The sequence below is a fragment of the Pipistrellus kuhlii genome, unplaced genomic scaffold (genome assembly GCF_014108245.1).
Source record: "Pipistrellus kuhlii isolate mPipKuh1 unplaced genomic scaffold, mPipKuh1.p scaffold_m20_p_2, whole genome shotgun sequence".
Taxonomy (NCBI): Eukaryota; Metazoa; Chordata; class Mammalia; order Chiroptera; family Vespertilionidae; genus Pipistrellus; species Pipistrellus kuhlii.
This window is the reverse complement of record NW_023425515.1, coordinates 120,235,190-120,248,829: the sequence shown is the minus strand read 5'-3', so window position 1 is coordinate 120,248,829 and position 13,640 is coordinate 120,235,190. Positions and strand designations below refer to the sequence as shown.

Sequence of the window (13,640 nt, the reverse complement as noted above, 5' to 3'; positions counted from 1 at the left end):
AAAAAGAATACTGTCACTTATGGTTAGATTCCATTCTTAGCTTGTTCTTAGAGAATACTGTTTACGTGTTTGTGTGTGTGTGTGTGTGTGTGTGTGTGTGTGTTGGGGAATTGTTTGTTTTTCATGCCCTCAATTGTATGTGGATTGGGGCTGCAGTTTTTGCCTTTCTAGGTCAGCCCTTTGCCTGTACTTCCAGAGTTACTTTTAGAATCTTTTAGGGATCTCAGCCAGAATTTCTTTCTTGTTTAAGGTCAATAAAGCTGACTGCATGGCACAAGCCTTATCTAGAGGCACCTCAGTGTCCAACCAGCCAGAGGCAAAGGTTATTTTGGCATTCATTTTAGTTAACAAGTCCAGTCCTAAAAGTGGCACTGGTCAATCGGGGATATTATTCTTCCAGTTAAATGCTCCAACATCAGAAAAGGAGTATGCATCCAGACCATCCCTGCCAGTTGGCCATGGACATGAAATCTTCCTATTGGTACTGGTCTAATTGGAAATTGCCCTTTCTGGATTGGAGGAGACTTTTGACCAAATCCAATACCCCTTCAGGTGTGGAAGGAATGGCCATTCCTGGTCTGGTCGGATAGAGGCTCCTCTCCTGCGGAGGTTGTGGGGAGAAGCTGCAGCTGCATCTCCCACAAGGTGGTGGAGCAGAGGCAGCCTCGGGGCATTATGCTGGCGTCAGAATGAGTCATCCTCATTCTCAGGAGACTCCAGCAGAACTGGCCTAACCAGCTTATCTGTTTGTATCACAACTTTACTAGTACATTTGATCATTTGAATAGACCTATGCTGATATAAAAACATAAATACTTCTACATAGGAGATTTCGCCTCATTTTTTCTCTCTTTTACAAAATAACTTAAGTTGCATTATCTACACCAATAAAAGAGAAAGATGGAAATTGACGGTACCTTCACAATGCCCACCAGCCAATCAGGAGTGAGTATGCAAATTAACCCAACAAAAATGATGGGTTTATTTGCATACACAGGTGCAAAGCGAAGACTGAAGACTGAAGAGGCTTGGCTTCTCCGCTGTGGCCAGAGTGAAGGCCTGGGTCCTGGGTGCCAGAGGAAAACCGGTGCCGGCAGCCAAAGGAAGGAAGGCCTATTGCAACGGGCCACTAAGTGGTACTATATTTTAAGAACCCATTTTCTGGACAATGTGGCCTGGCCACATTGCAAAGGAAGAGCATTCTCGTGGTCCAGTTTTGTAAAATGCACCCAGTGGGTAGACATAAGTTTTACCATGACAATAACTTTTCTCACATTTACTTCTACTATGTCCTTAATTTTCTTAGTTTTCTTCCTTGCTATCCATTCAGAGTTTACCAACTTTTAAGGACAAAATTATCATCTCTGATTCTTTCAAAAACTATATTTTCAAATCTTGTATCCTTCTAAAGTCTGTCTCTTGACAAGTCAGATACAACAGACAAGACAGTACAATTGGGTGGCCCAAATTTCCCACTATTCCTCAGACCCAGAGTATTATTATCCCCTGGGGGACAAGGAGCAAACATGAGATCTGCTCAGTATTGTCAAGAAGTGGTGAAGAGCTAGCTACCTTGATTTAGGCTGGGTCAAACTTCTGCTGTCCACTCCTCCAAAGTCTGCTGAAATGCTCTTGGCATCAGCCCCCTTTCCCATCAGACAAGATACAAACTCAACAAATAATAGGTACAGTTATAGTAATAAATCCTGCTAATTGTAACCTTTCTTGGTCCTTCCTTATACAACCAATAGGAGAAGCTCCAAACCAAGTTAGGTGAGTCCTTCAAGAGCCCAACCAAAAGTAATAGGGGGAAAGTGGGTGTCCCTAGGGCTGTCACTCATGAGGTTACTTATCCAGTGTGCTCAATGGTTAGAGAGTCAGCCTGTGACCCAAAAAGTTGCTGGTTGGATTCCAGTCTAAGGCACATACCTGATTGCAGGTTCCCGACCCCAGTTGGGGTGTGTGTCAGAGGCAACCAATTGATGTGATTCTTTTTCATCAATGTTTCTTTCTCTCCTCCCTCCTTTCCACTCTCTCTAAAATCAATAGGAAAATATCCTCCAGTGAGGATTAACAACAACAATAAAAAGATGTCATCTTTAGCCTGCCAGAGGTCCAGATCTTTAGTCGGGTCTGGGCTACTGTCTTCTGCTGGCTGAGGAGTAGCTAAGTATATAGGAGAAGACAAAGAGAGAGAGAGAGAGAGAGAGAGAGAGAGAGAGAGAGAGAGAGAGAGAGAGAGAAACTAAATTAAACTAAGGACCCTCAGTTTCATCCGGTTCAATTTTTTGGCAATCTAAACCCAATCCAAGTTATGTTTCTAGTTATTGTCTGTCTCATCAACAGGTCTGAATCATGTTTCATAATTCATGAAACTGCTAGGTTTGCCTCATCTTCTGTTTAAAGAATTTACAAAACACAATGATCTGATATACAACATTATTTTAAGAGAGTATAGAGCACTTAGATTTCTGATATTAAAAAAAAAAAAGATCTTACCTCTTGGAAAGTCAAATAGTAGCTAAAGAAATTTCTTACATGTGTTCTCTAGAACATAGGTTCTAATAATAACATTTTATAATGTTACCATCATTAAACATTGTAAAGTTCTTTTATTATATAATTATTTAAAATAAAATAATATTACAAAGCTCTAATAACTTTCACAAAGTGTTATAATTTCAGGGATACTAAGAATCTCACTTATTATTCAGCCTTCTTATTTTGCTATCATGAAAAGTAAGGACCAGGGAAGTAAAGAGAGTTTCCCTATATCACATCACTAGACTCTAGTCTTTCTATTCCTTGCTGCAAGATACTTCTATTAGAGAACAAAGGAAGGAAATATCTAAAGAATATCTAAAAATAAGAAGTCTTCTTGCCTTAGTTCTCCGTGACTGGTGTTACTCTGTTGGTTGGAGCCTCCTCCATACACCAAAGGGTTGTGGGTTTGATTCCTGGTCAGGGCACATACCTAGGCTGCAGGTTCAGCTCCCGATCAGGGCATGTGCAGGAGGCAACCAATCATCGTTTCTCCCTCACATTGATTTTTTTTCTCTCTCCCTTCCTCTCTCTCTAAAATAAAAATAATAAAAAAATAAAGCATTAGTTCAAATGGCACCTCTTCAAAGAGGCCATCCCTCAACAGTTTCTTACTCAGCCTAATTTATCTTTAAAAACTGAGCTCTCCCTGAGTTCATGAACTTATTATATTCTAATGTCCCTTACACTAGAATGTAAGCCCCAGGAGAGCAGGAATCCTCTCTGTTTTCCTCAGTGATATATCCTGAGCACCCAGAACAGTGCTTTCCTCCAGGTGATGATCAATATGTGACTATTGAATGAATAGTGAATGAATGAGAAAATGAATGAAAGGAAATCTGGCTGACACCAGAGGTGAGAACTGAGGACTAATGATAGAAGAAACAAAAGTTAGATGTGAAAGGCTGTATGTTATCATACTACAATTAAAAATAATAAGTCAAACCGGTTTGGTTCAGTGGATAGAGCATCAGCCTGCAGACTGAAAGGTCCCGGGTTCGATTCTGGTCAAGAGCATGTATTGTACCTTGGTTGTGGGCACATCCCAAGTAGAGGGTGTGCAAGAGGCATCTGATCGATGATTCTCTCTCATCAATGTTCCTAACTCTCTATCCCTCTCTCTTCTTCTCTGTAAAAAAATTAATAAAATATATTTAAAAAATAATAATAATAATAAACGGAGTGGACATTTTGAGAATTTTCATACAAATTCCATCTTCCCTTCTGCTCCACAAAGTTAAGAAGATCCTGGACATTGCAATCTCTTTAACTTCCCTAGACCTTAACTCATTAGGGTCAAACTCTTGGCATTTAACTAATTAATTAATTTATGTGCTAGATATTTTATGATTATATTTTAGATATTAGAATGAAAAATGTCAGAGGTGTCATCAGGCAGAAGATGAATCAATGGACTAGAAGCAGATAATCCACATCATAAATATTCAGTTCTTGGCTGTCTTGAGTTATTCGAATATAGGTATTAAAATCTCTCAAGATGTTTCTAGTATTAATGTCCTTTCCTATGTGTTTTTAAACAGCCAAATTCATGCATGTCACCTGTCAACTAGTAGTGATTATAAAAATTCAATTTGATTTAATTCAAAACAATTTAAGTTATTGAATGTCTACTGGAATTATTACACAAGGCATTTTAGGGAGCGATATATAAAGAAGGTCAAGTTCTGATAAATTTGGCTGCTTGATGTATTGCCTGTTTGACACATTGCCTGCAGGATGCTCATGGCAGATAATTTTTTATCTTACAATTGTGGGCTGGAAGAATATGGGAGGATTCCTGTCTGTTGGATTAATAAGGAGATAATCAAATCTGAGTTAAGAAAGGACAAAGATGTTGAATCTGAAAAGGAGTTCAATAGCAATAAAGAGGCTTCCAATGACCTGGATGACAAGCATTTCTATCAAGAGAAAAACATGAAGAGAAAAAAAAATTAACGTGATGAAAAAGTGGTTTTTTTAATAGGGATAGAGATTTTTTTTAACATTGACTCATAAACATACATCTCAGTGGACAACCTTGATTTTATGTCAGATCGAGAGAAGAGGGAAAGGAAGAAGAGTTTTTAGGTGATGATAAAAGTCAAAGAAAGATGAAGCTTTGGACAGATGAAGACAACAAAGTTAGCAGGCAGCCCTGCTGGGAGCAGACACAGCAAGAGTCTGCATGTATGAGTAGCTAAAAAGGAAGAATCCAGCATCCACCAAGACAAAATCTAGAAAAAAAAGGAGAAAAAGGAAATTCCTAAAATTAGAATAATAAAATAGAAAACAAGACAAACTTCGACAACTTCCAGATGGCGTAGTGCTCAGTTGGGTTTGCCTTTTGATTTTTATTATGGCAGGTACATGATGCTGACGGGCTATTGTAGGGGACAGGCATGGCCTCTGGAATGAGGTTGAACACTAAAGCAATATAATAAAATTAAATAAAGAGTATAATAAGAACAGCAAACACAGTGGCTAACATTTGCAAACCCAAAGACTGTCTAGCCGAGAGCAGCTTTTCAGCCCCGTTCAACAATACTGACAGTGTTTGGAGTCCCATGAATGAGCCCAACTGTGGCTGAAACCGCAGCCATCTAGCCCGGTTGCTTTCTTCCAGGGAGCTGGCGCCAGTGCTTGTCTTTAATTGCCCAGGGCCAGCGCTTGCCCGTTTAGTGCCTTTGTGCAAAATAGAAAAAGGCTCCTCTTCCTCCTAATCCTGATTCCCTTCTATAAGAAAACCATTGTTATATGCAGTAAAATTGTAATAGTCAGCATTCAACTCCTTGGGTCACGGACCTTGAACAGTGGCCGTTAAGTGGCAGCCTGTGATGCTGTAAACAGTAGTTTCGGGACCCCGTTGATTGGGGGATGAGAAAATTCCTATTGTGTCAGGTATGTAGCAGGGCTGGACCAGTAGTTTGAAGGTGTCTGACGGTATATTAATTTATTCATGTGTCAGTTATGGAATGGTTTCTATATTGTGGGGTAGTATTAGGTGCTATATAAGAATTATCTAATTTAATTATCTACAAAATAACTGTGAACAGGTATTATTTTATCTCTACAGACGAGGAAATAACAGTTTAGAGAGTTTCTATCACTTGCCCTCATTCCTAGGGTTAGTAGGTGACAGAGATTGCCTAGACTCTTGATCGGGCTGACACTAAGGCTACCACACTGCTTCTGAACACACACGCACATGTGTGTGCACATATATAAATTGTTTGTGTTTACATACAACAGATTTGTTGGAATTTATTTTGGTAATCCTAGTGGATATTCATATTACCATATTTCTTTCTTTTAATATATTTTTGTTGGATTTCTCAGAAAAAGAGAAGAGGGCCCTGTGATAGTTAAGATGCTACAGAAGGTGATGTAAACACATTAAAAATTGCAAATATTAAGGGGAAAGTATCTCTTTTTAGATGAAGTGGTTGAAGACAATACAAGTAGCTACTTTACCCACAGAGGTGAACTCAACAGTGCTTCTCTCGCTTGCTCAATTAGCAGGATCAGCTCTCCGAACTGGAAGCAGTTGGCATGTATTCAAGCCTCAGAGGCTGATCTTTCGCTGGGATAATCCTTAAGATCTCACAGAGACAACGTGGCGGCTTCCTCTTAAACAAGTGCCAAAGAGGAACGTGGTGGCCAAGGACCAGATTTTTCTTTCTTTTTGGTTTCTGTAGTCATGGGAGCGTAGCGTTTGGGTCCAATAAAACACTTGCCGAGTGCTGCTATCTCCCTGTCTTCTCTGAGGAAGCTGATTGGAGTACAGAATGAAAAATTTTATCCAACAGCTTTTTATTTGGTTCTCTGACACCATGGGTTCTTAATGTAACTGACTTCCTCTTCCTAACTAGATGTAGCAATGAGAGTTTCCTATGAGAGTTTAGCCTAGAGTTTTTTTATGAGTCTTATCCTCATGTGTCTGACTGCCTCACAGCACCGCTGCTGAAACTACAGTGAAATTCACATCTTTTTAAAGCAGAGGAGATATTCACAGCCAGATGCATGTAGCTGGCTCTTCAATCCCGCTGGATTCAAGAAGTAGGTGCAAAACACTTTGCCAGCTACTTTTGGGTGATAGAAAGATGAACAGGACAGTATGGCTGGGACTGCTAGACTCCTGTGAGTCATCCAACAAATACCGTATTTTTCGGACCATAAGACGCACTTTAGTCCCTGCATCTTATGGTCCAAATATAGCCTACACATATACTTTAAAAAAAAAGTTTTTTTACTTGCCCGGCTCTGTGTGGTCTCTGTGTGCTTGCCTGGCTCTAAAATGGTTCTAAATGCTGCTGTTTACTTTACAGGGTTGATTACATGTGTTTATGACTGTGATGTTGGGTTTTAATGCACATAAAATATTTTAGGACACTATTTGTTTCAGAATCTTTTTTTCTTCATTTCCCTTCTCTAAAAACTGGTGCGTCTTATGGTCCGGAGCGTCTTATGGTCCGAAAAATGTGGTATGTATTGAGTACCTACTCTTTGCTAGGCACTGTTCTAGGCATGGGGCATAGAGCAATAAGCCAAACAGACAAAGTTTGGGGAGAGAGACAATGAAGAAAGAAGTAAAATGTATAGTATGTTAGGTAATGATAAGTATGACGCAGGAGTTATTGCAATCTATTGTAGGAATATGTATTAGAAACAAACACCCTCTGATGCCATATGTATGTTACTGCAAAGCGCTCTGGGATTATAATGGGAGAAATTTGTTTTGATAGAGGAGGGGAGATTTGTGAAAGAATTTGTACAAGTGGTGAGATTTAATAGATCCTGAAGAAAGTTTAGGCCAGATGAATGTAGCTACAGTGCAGGGAGGGAAGAGGAAGCCTCCCATTGTGGACATCTCAGCACAGGTCCAGGAGTGACAAGAGGAGATAAAAGCACATTCAGAGGAGTTGATTAGCTTACTACATCCTCAGCAGTGGGTGGGATGACACATGGAACAGGAACCTGGTCTGGAAAGGTATTTAGAGACCGAGTAATAAAGAATTTTGACCAAAGAGTATGGGTTGAGCTCTGCACACACTGGAGAGTTACTGGGTGTTTTATGTAGGAAGTGGTCTGAGCTGATGTGTTTGTGGATGGCAATGTGTCCAGCTGGATACTTTGTCCAGGTGCAGGGAGATACCTGGGGTGGGGCTGATCCTGGTGGCTGCCACCTCATGGGATTGAGACAAGAGTCTGGTTTCTCTTAAAAAGCAAGTGACACTCTCCTATTACTGAGATGATTTCATAATAACAAAAATGTGTTGTTTCTTAAGTCACTGACATTCAAGTTCAAGGGCAGTAAGTTGAGGCTATGGTAGGTTCACAGATGCATCCTTTTACAGCTGTAGTGGAGCAACTTGGGTGCTGGAAAGCTTGAGTTATCTTGTATCAAACTTTAGTAAAAGCTTATGCAGATACACCTTAGAGATATCCAGGGTTCAGTTCCAGACCTCTTCAATAGAATGAGTATCACAATAAAGCAAAATCTTTAAAAAAAAATAAAAATAAATAAATAAATAAATATATATTATTGATTTCAGAGAGGAAGAGAGATAGAAACATCAATGATGAGAGAGAATCATTGATTGGCTGCCTCCTGCATGCCCCACACTGGGGATTGAGCCCACAACCCAGGCATGTGCCCTTGGTCAGAATCAAACCTGGGACCCTTCAGTCTGCAGGCCAATGCTCTATCCATTGAGCCAAACCAGCTAGGGCAAAGCAAAACCTTTTTGTTAGTGGAGTGTCTTGCCTTCAATTTATAAAATATATATATTAAAAACCCAGTGGTCGTAATGCTCTAACGACCAAAGACAGTCACCAGGAGGAACTTGACGCTGGGTCCCACAACACTCTGGGTCTGGATCTTGCAGGGTTTCGTGTGCTGGGCCTCTAGTAAATAAATAAACAACATCTGTACAGTGCAATAAAGCACAATAAAATGAGGTATGCTTGTATAAAGAGGTATGTCTTCTCTTGAAAAATTGCATGTGGATAATCAAATGACTTTAGGAAAGGAATGAATTCCACCATCTTCACTCTCCTGATATTGTGATTTAACTACATACATCCATAAGTATTACAGAGCCTTAAAGAGAAGAGAAGTGGCAAAGACTTCAATTTCACTGGTTTATTTCACTATCATTCCCCAGTTGACTTTCCTTTGCTAACTTAGCCAACAATATTTCCTTCACTTGAGTTTAAAGGAAACAAGAAAAACATTTTTCATTTCCTAGTTCTTTCTCTTCTTCCACATTTTCCTTCTCTACATTTATTAGGCTCATTTCCATCTCCTCTCTTTGTTGGTGTTTAAAGGAAATGCTTACATGGGGCTGGGGGAGAATTTGGAGGATTTAAATATTTTTGCCAAATAGTGTATATAATGTGATTCTTTCTCCATCTTTCACTAAAGTCTTGAGTGAAGAATCCATTTCTCAGAAATGCGTGTGGAGTTGGCTGTAGTGTTTTAGCCTAATTCCTGGTGGGTGTGGACCTGGAACAGGGCTGCCCTTGGGGGTGGGGGGTGGGGGTCTGCTGTCCTGGTTACAGAAAGAGGATGCGATGCCCTTTGTTCTTTCCCCAGCGTTAGTAGCAGACATTTGAGGAGGACTGACAAAGAAATGGGTTTTAACATTGATACTTTGAAAGGCCAAAGGCTTGCCAAGGCTTAAATCTTTGAGTTGTTTTTGAGAATTGTTTCAATCAGTCAAACCCACAATGCTAGAAATCCCAGAATCCTAACGCCATTTGGCTCTACCTGAATACCTCCTCATTCTTTGTTTTTTCTCTTGAAAAACAAGTGGTAGTTAAAAAAATATGTAAAATTGCTTCATAGGATGGAATTAGGCTGCTTCAAAATGGAACTGTAAGAACCATAAACAGTGAGGATTATTGCAACCAATAACTGTACCCTTAAACTCAAGGGCACTGGTGGAGAGAATTTGAGCTGTTAGTCACACTCCTTAACACAACAAGCAAAACAGTTTATTTGCTGTTCTGTTCCTTCAGATGTTCTGCATGACACCATCTGAGGCCATGTGTGATTCTGAAGCTGCATTCGGTGAGACCCAAGAATTCCAATGGCCTGTGTTTGTAAATTTGCTCTGGTACCAATTCCAGTGTGGATGTTGGGGTGGAGAGGGGGGTCTTCCCATACAACACTGGGTAGTTTTGACACCATCTACCCAGAGAGAGCATCTAATTCTGCAGATTAAGTGTTCAGTCCTACAAGACAACCTCTCCCCTCACCTCCAGCCTCAAATACCGGTCCAAGTCTAGGCTGTCACTTATGTTTCTGACTGAATGGCTATAAACCAAAGGTTCCCATAACCTCTTCCTCAGGTTCAATTAATTTGTTAGAGTAGCTCACAGAACTCAGAGAAACATTTTACACACTAGATCAAGTATGTCAAACTCACAGCCCACAGGCCGCATCTGGCCCACAAGGAATATTTTTGCAGCCCAGCCAATATAACAGTATGTAAGAAATGTTTTAACAAAAATGTCATAGCTTAATTTTTACAATATCCTGTTATACATAATTATTAATAACAAACTACAACGTTTGCTAATGACTACTATAATCATGTTGCATTAATTTCCTTTTTGTACCTTACACTAAGGTGCCCTATTTCTCTCCACTAATACTAGCATTGAATATTTTAGCAGCCGATTGCCACATCATTAGTCTTGAACTGACTTGGTTGGTGTGAGCAACAGGAAATATTTTGCTTTCTGAGAACAAGAAAAATAGGTTTATTTATATACATTACGCTTATTAATTTGTGCAATTATTCAGTGTCTGTTAAGTTAATGTTCAAGAAATAATATTAATTTTTATTAAAATGTTCTATTATTTTAATGATTACTCATTTATTTCAGCCCTTTATATTCAGCATGTCTTTATCGAAATAAACCTACGGTTCTATGAAAATTGAAGCTTTTGTTTTTTTTGCAGCCCACATAACCTTAAACCTTGTTTGTTTAGCCCATGTTAGCCTTTGAGTTTGACATGCTAGCACTAGATCACTGATTTATTATAAAAGGATATAACTCAGGAACATCAGGTGGTAGAGCTGTATGAGCAAGATCTGGGGAAAAGGCACAGAGCTTCCACACTTTCCCAGCCCCTCCCTGTGTTCACAAACCCGGACGCTCTTTGACCCTCTCCTTTTAGGGCTTTGTGGGAGCTTCATTACATAGACATGAGTGGTTAACTATTAGTGATTAATTCAACCTCCAGCCCTGCTTCCTGGAGGCTGGAGGATGAAACTGAAAGTTGCAACCCTCTTATCACATGGTTGGTTCTGGAGCACCAACCCCCATCCTTCGGTTCTGTCCCAAGTCACCTATTAACATAACAAAAGACACCTTTATTACTCTCATAATTTAGAAAATTCCAAGGGTTTTAGGAGCTCTGTGCCAGAAACAGGAACAAAGACCAAATATGTTTCTTATTGTAAATGAAGATGGCACAATTTGATTCCTGGCTCTCCCTCTCTCTGGCTCTGTGACCTTGAACAGTCATTTCACTCTCTATGCTTCAGGTTCTCATCTGTAAATGAGGTCAATAAGAGCACCTTTGTCATAAGCAGGTGGTGAAGATAAAATGAGTTAATTCCAGTAAAGCCATTAGAACAGCCTAATATCTAGAGCTGGACTTTTATTAACAGCGCCGCTAAGGGACCCTAACAGAGTCTTACATACTGTTATAAAGCAAAATTCAACTGAGTTAATTTGAAGATCTAATTGGATTTATTCAGTGATTCATAAATTGGGCAGCATCACATTTAGCAAATAGAAAGGAGCTCTGAGGAGCTGTACAAAATGGAAGACTTGTAGAGGCCAAGGGGAGGAAAGGAGAGTTTCTAGAAGAGTGGATTATTTCAGGCAAGATCATCTTCCTTTAGGAGAGGGTGGGGGGGTGTGTGTGTGTGAGGGGGGTCTACTCGGATTACCTCACTAGTGCAGACAAGGTAATTCCAGATTGACTGAGTAAAGGTCACATTTCTAGGGGACTAACACTGCAATTAAATCTTAGTTGGCTGATGTAGGGCTTAGCACAAGTGCTCCATCTTGTTACCTTTTTAACAGTACTTAGTATTAATGCAGGTTAAATGGCAGAGAGAGAGAAAGGGAAGCATGGCTTCTTTTCTAAAGGAAACAGAGCTTCCAAGTATAGGGTTGATGTGAAGAGGGGAAATCTTTCTAGAATCGATTACTGAAATGGGGGCTCCCACAGACTTTCTACTTTTTCACCATGACTGATTCATTTGTGTTACACTTGCTTTGTGTAGAGCTTGCAGAGCTCAAACCCAGAAAAGTAATGGGTATACATTTGTGGGGACTTGGGCTTGAATAGATAACCCGACTGCCATTTCAGTAGACACTGCCTAATTCTAGGGGTGTCATCCACAGCCCCCAACTATGACCAATGAACTGCCTGTGTAGGGTGGCCTTTGGAGGAGCTTTGTCTGTCTGTCTTTCTTTCTTTTCTCTACCCCCTAGCTCTCTAACATGTTACACTCTCCTGCCCCATATCAGCAGCAGCCTCTGGTTTTAAACACAAGGGCTTCTGTTGCTTGCAATCATTTTATAAAGCTGCCTGATTTCCATTATAAATAATCATGAAATTGGGGGTGAAGGAGAAAGGTAACCACATTTTAAGCTACAATAAGGTGGTGATTCAATTTTGTTCTCTTTATTAAGAAACCTAGTCTCAGTCAGATAATTTGCAGCTAAGTTTTACCTGAAGCATGCTTCCTCAGTCATGTTAAATTCAAGGGACAAATCCTCCTAGGATTTAGACAGTTTTAATAACAGAAATGCTGATATAAAGAGCAGGGAAAGGCAGCATGTTCCAACCATTACGGAGAAAAGTGGGTTAAGACGTTACTAATAAGCCATGCTATATTTTTATCCTACTATTTTCTTCATCTGAAGGACTATTGAGATGAGATTTTAAATTCTAAATGATTATCTGACAGCTCCTATCTCTAGGATAAATTATGAGCAAGGGTTTTATTTTGCTATTAACTTTACTGAAAACTCCAAGAGGATACGGATTTACCAGGACCCAGAAGAAGTGAAATCTATAAACAAGAATGCCACGAACATAATGCCATGAACTTCTAGATTCCCTTTCATAACCTGTGTGCACATTGACCTTCAGGGGGGCTGGGGTAGAGATTGGCAGGGCCCCTAGCACCTTCCTGGATATGGTCCCGACCTATGTCTCATCACCTCTCACCTTTCCACCCGGCCCATCTCACCACATGCTCAATATTCCAGTTGTGCCAGACCACCCATTGGTGCCAAATAGGCCTCGTTTGGAGCAATCTCCTTCCACCACCTTTCCTATTTGGGTAAGAACTGACTCATCCTTTTCTTTTCACAATGTTACTTTATTTTCATTTTGCAAAATGAAGCATTAAAGCCAACATATAGATATTCCTATGGTTCCTTACACATTTATTCTACCTAAAGTTAGGTGTGAACATATGGACGCTTCATGAATTTGTGTCTCATTCTCACATAAGGGCCATGCTAATCTCCTCTGTGTCATTTCCAATTTTAGCATAGGTGCTGCTGGAATGAGCACCACCTATCTTTTAAAACTTACCTCCAATGTGACTTTATTCCAGAATTTTTTCCTAGAGAAATTAGTGGTATCTTTTCCCGCCTTCCCATAGTAGCCAATACGTAAATCTGTGTAATTTGTGTGGTCCTGACATTGTTTTGCTTTTAAAAGTCATAGGGCTTTTTAATATCTTGAAGTTTTTAAATAAACTCATTTCAAGGAGCTGCAGCAAATACGAAAAAATGATTTGCCATGTTTTTGGGTTTCTATAAGAAGGCATCATATATGATAAAGAGACAGTCTTAAATTCTGACTGTGATCCAACTCCACTGAGGCTTTTTTCATTGCTTGATGAAACTATTAAAAATGTTGACCTGCCAGGTTGACTCCGAGCTCTCTCAACACCAAGCATCCCTCACCCCTCCTTCCTCAGGCATGCTTGCAGCAACCTGTGCATGCAGCTTCCCCCATGATTGTGCTTGGAAATTTGCCGAAACTTCTGTTCTGC

At 39.9% G+C, this 13,640-nt stretch overlaps 1 non-coding gene across 1 annotated transcript; it reads right to left on the bottom strand.

Annotated features, from left to right (window-relative positions):
- Window positions 1–13,045: 13,045 nt before the first annotated feature.
- LOC118725040 lies at window positions 13,046–13,153 on the bottom strand. Its single transcript, XR_004989802.1, has one exon. It is a non-coding gene; the product is annotated as a U6 spliceosomal RNA (small nuclear RNA).
- Window positions 13,154–13,640: the final 487 nt, after the last annotated feature.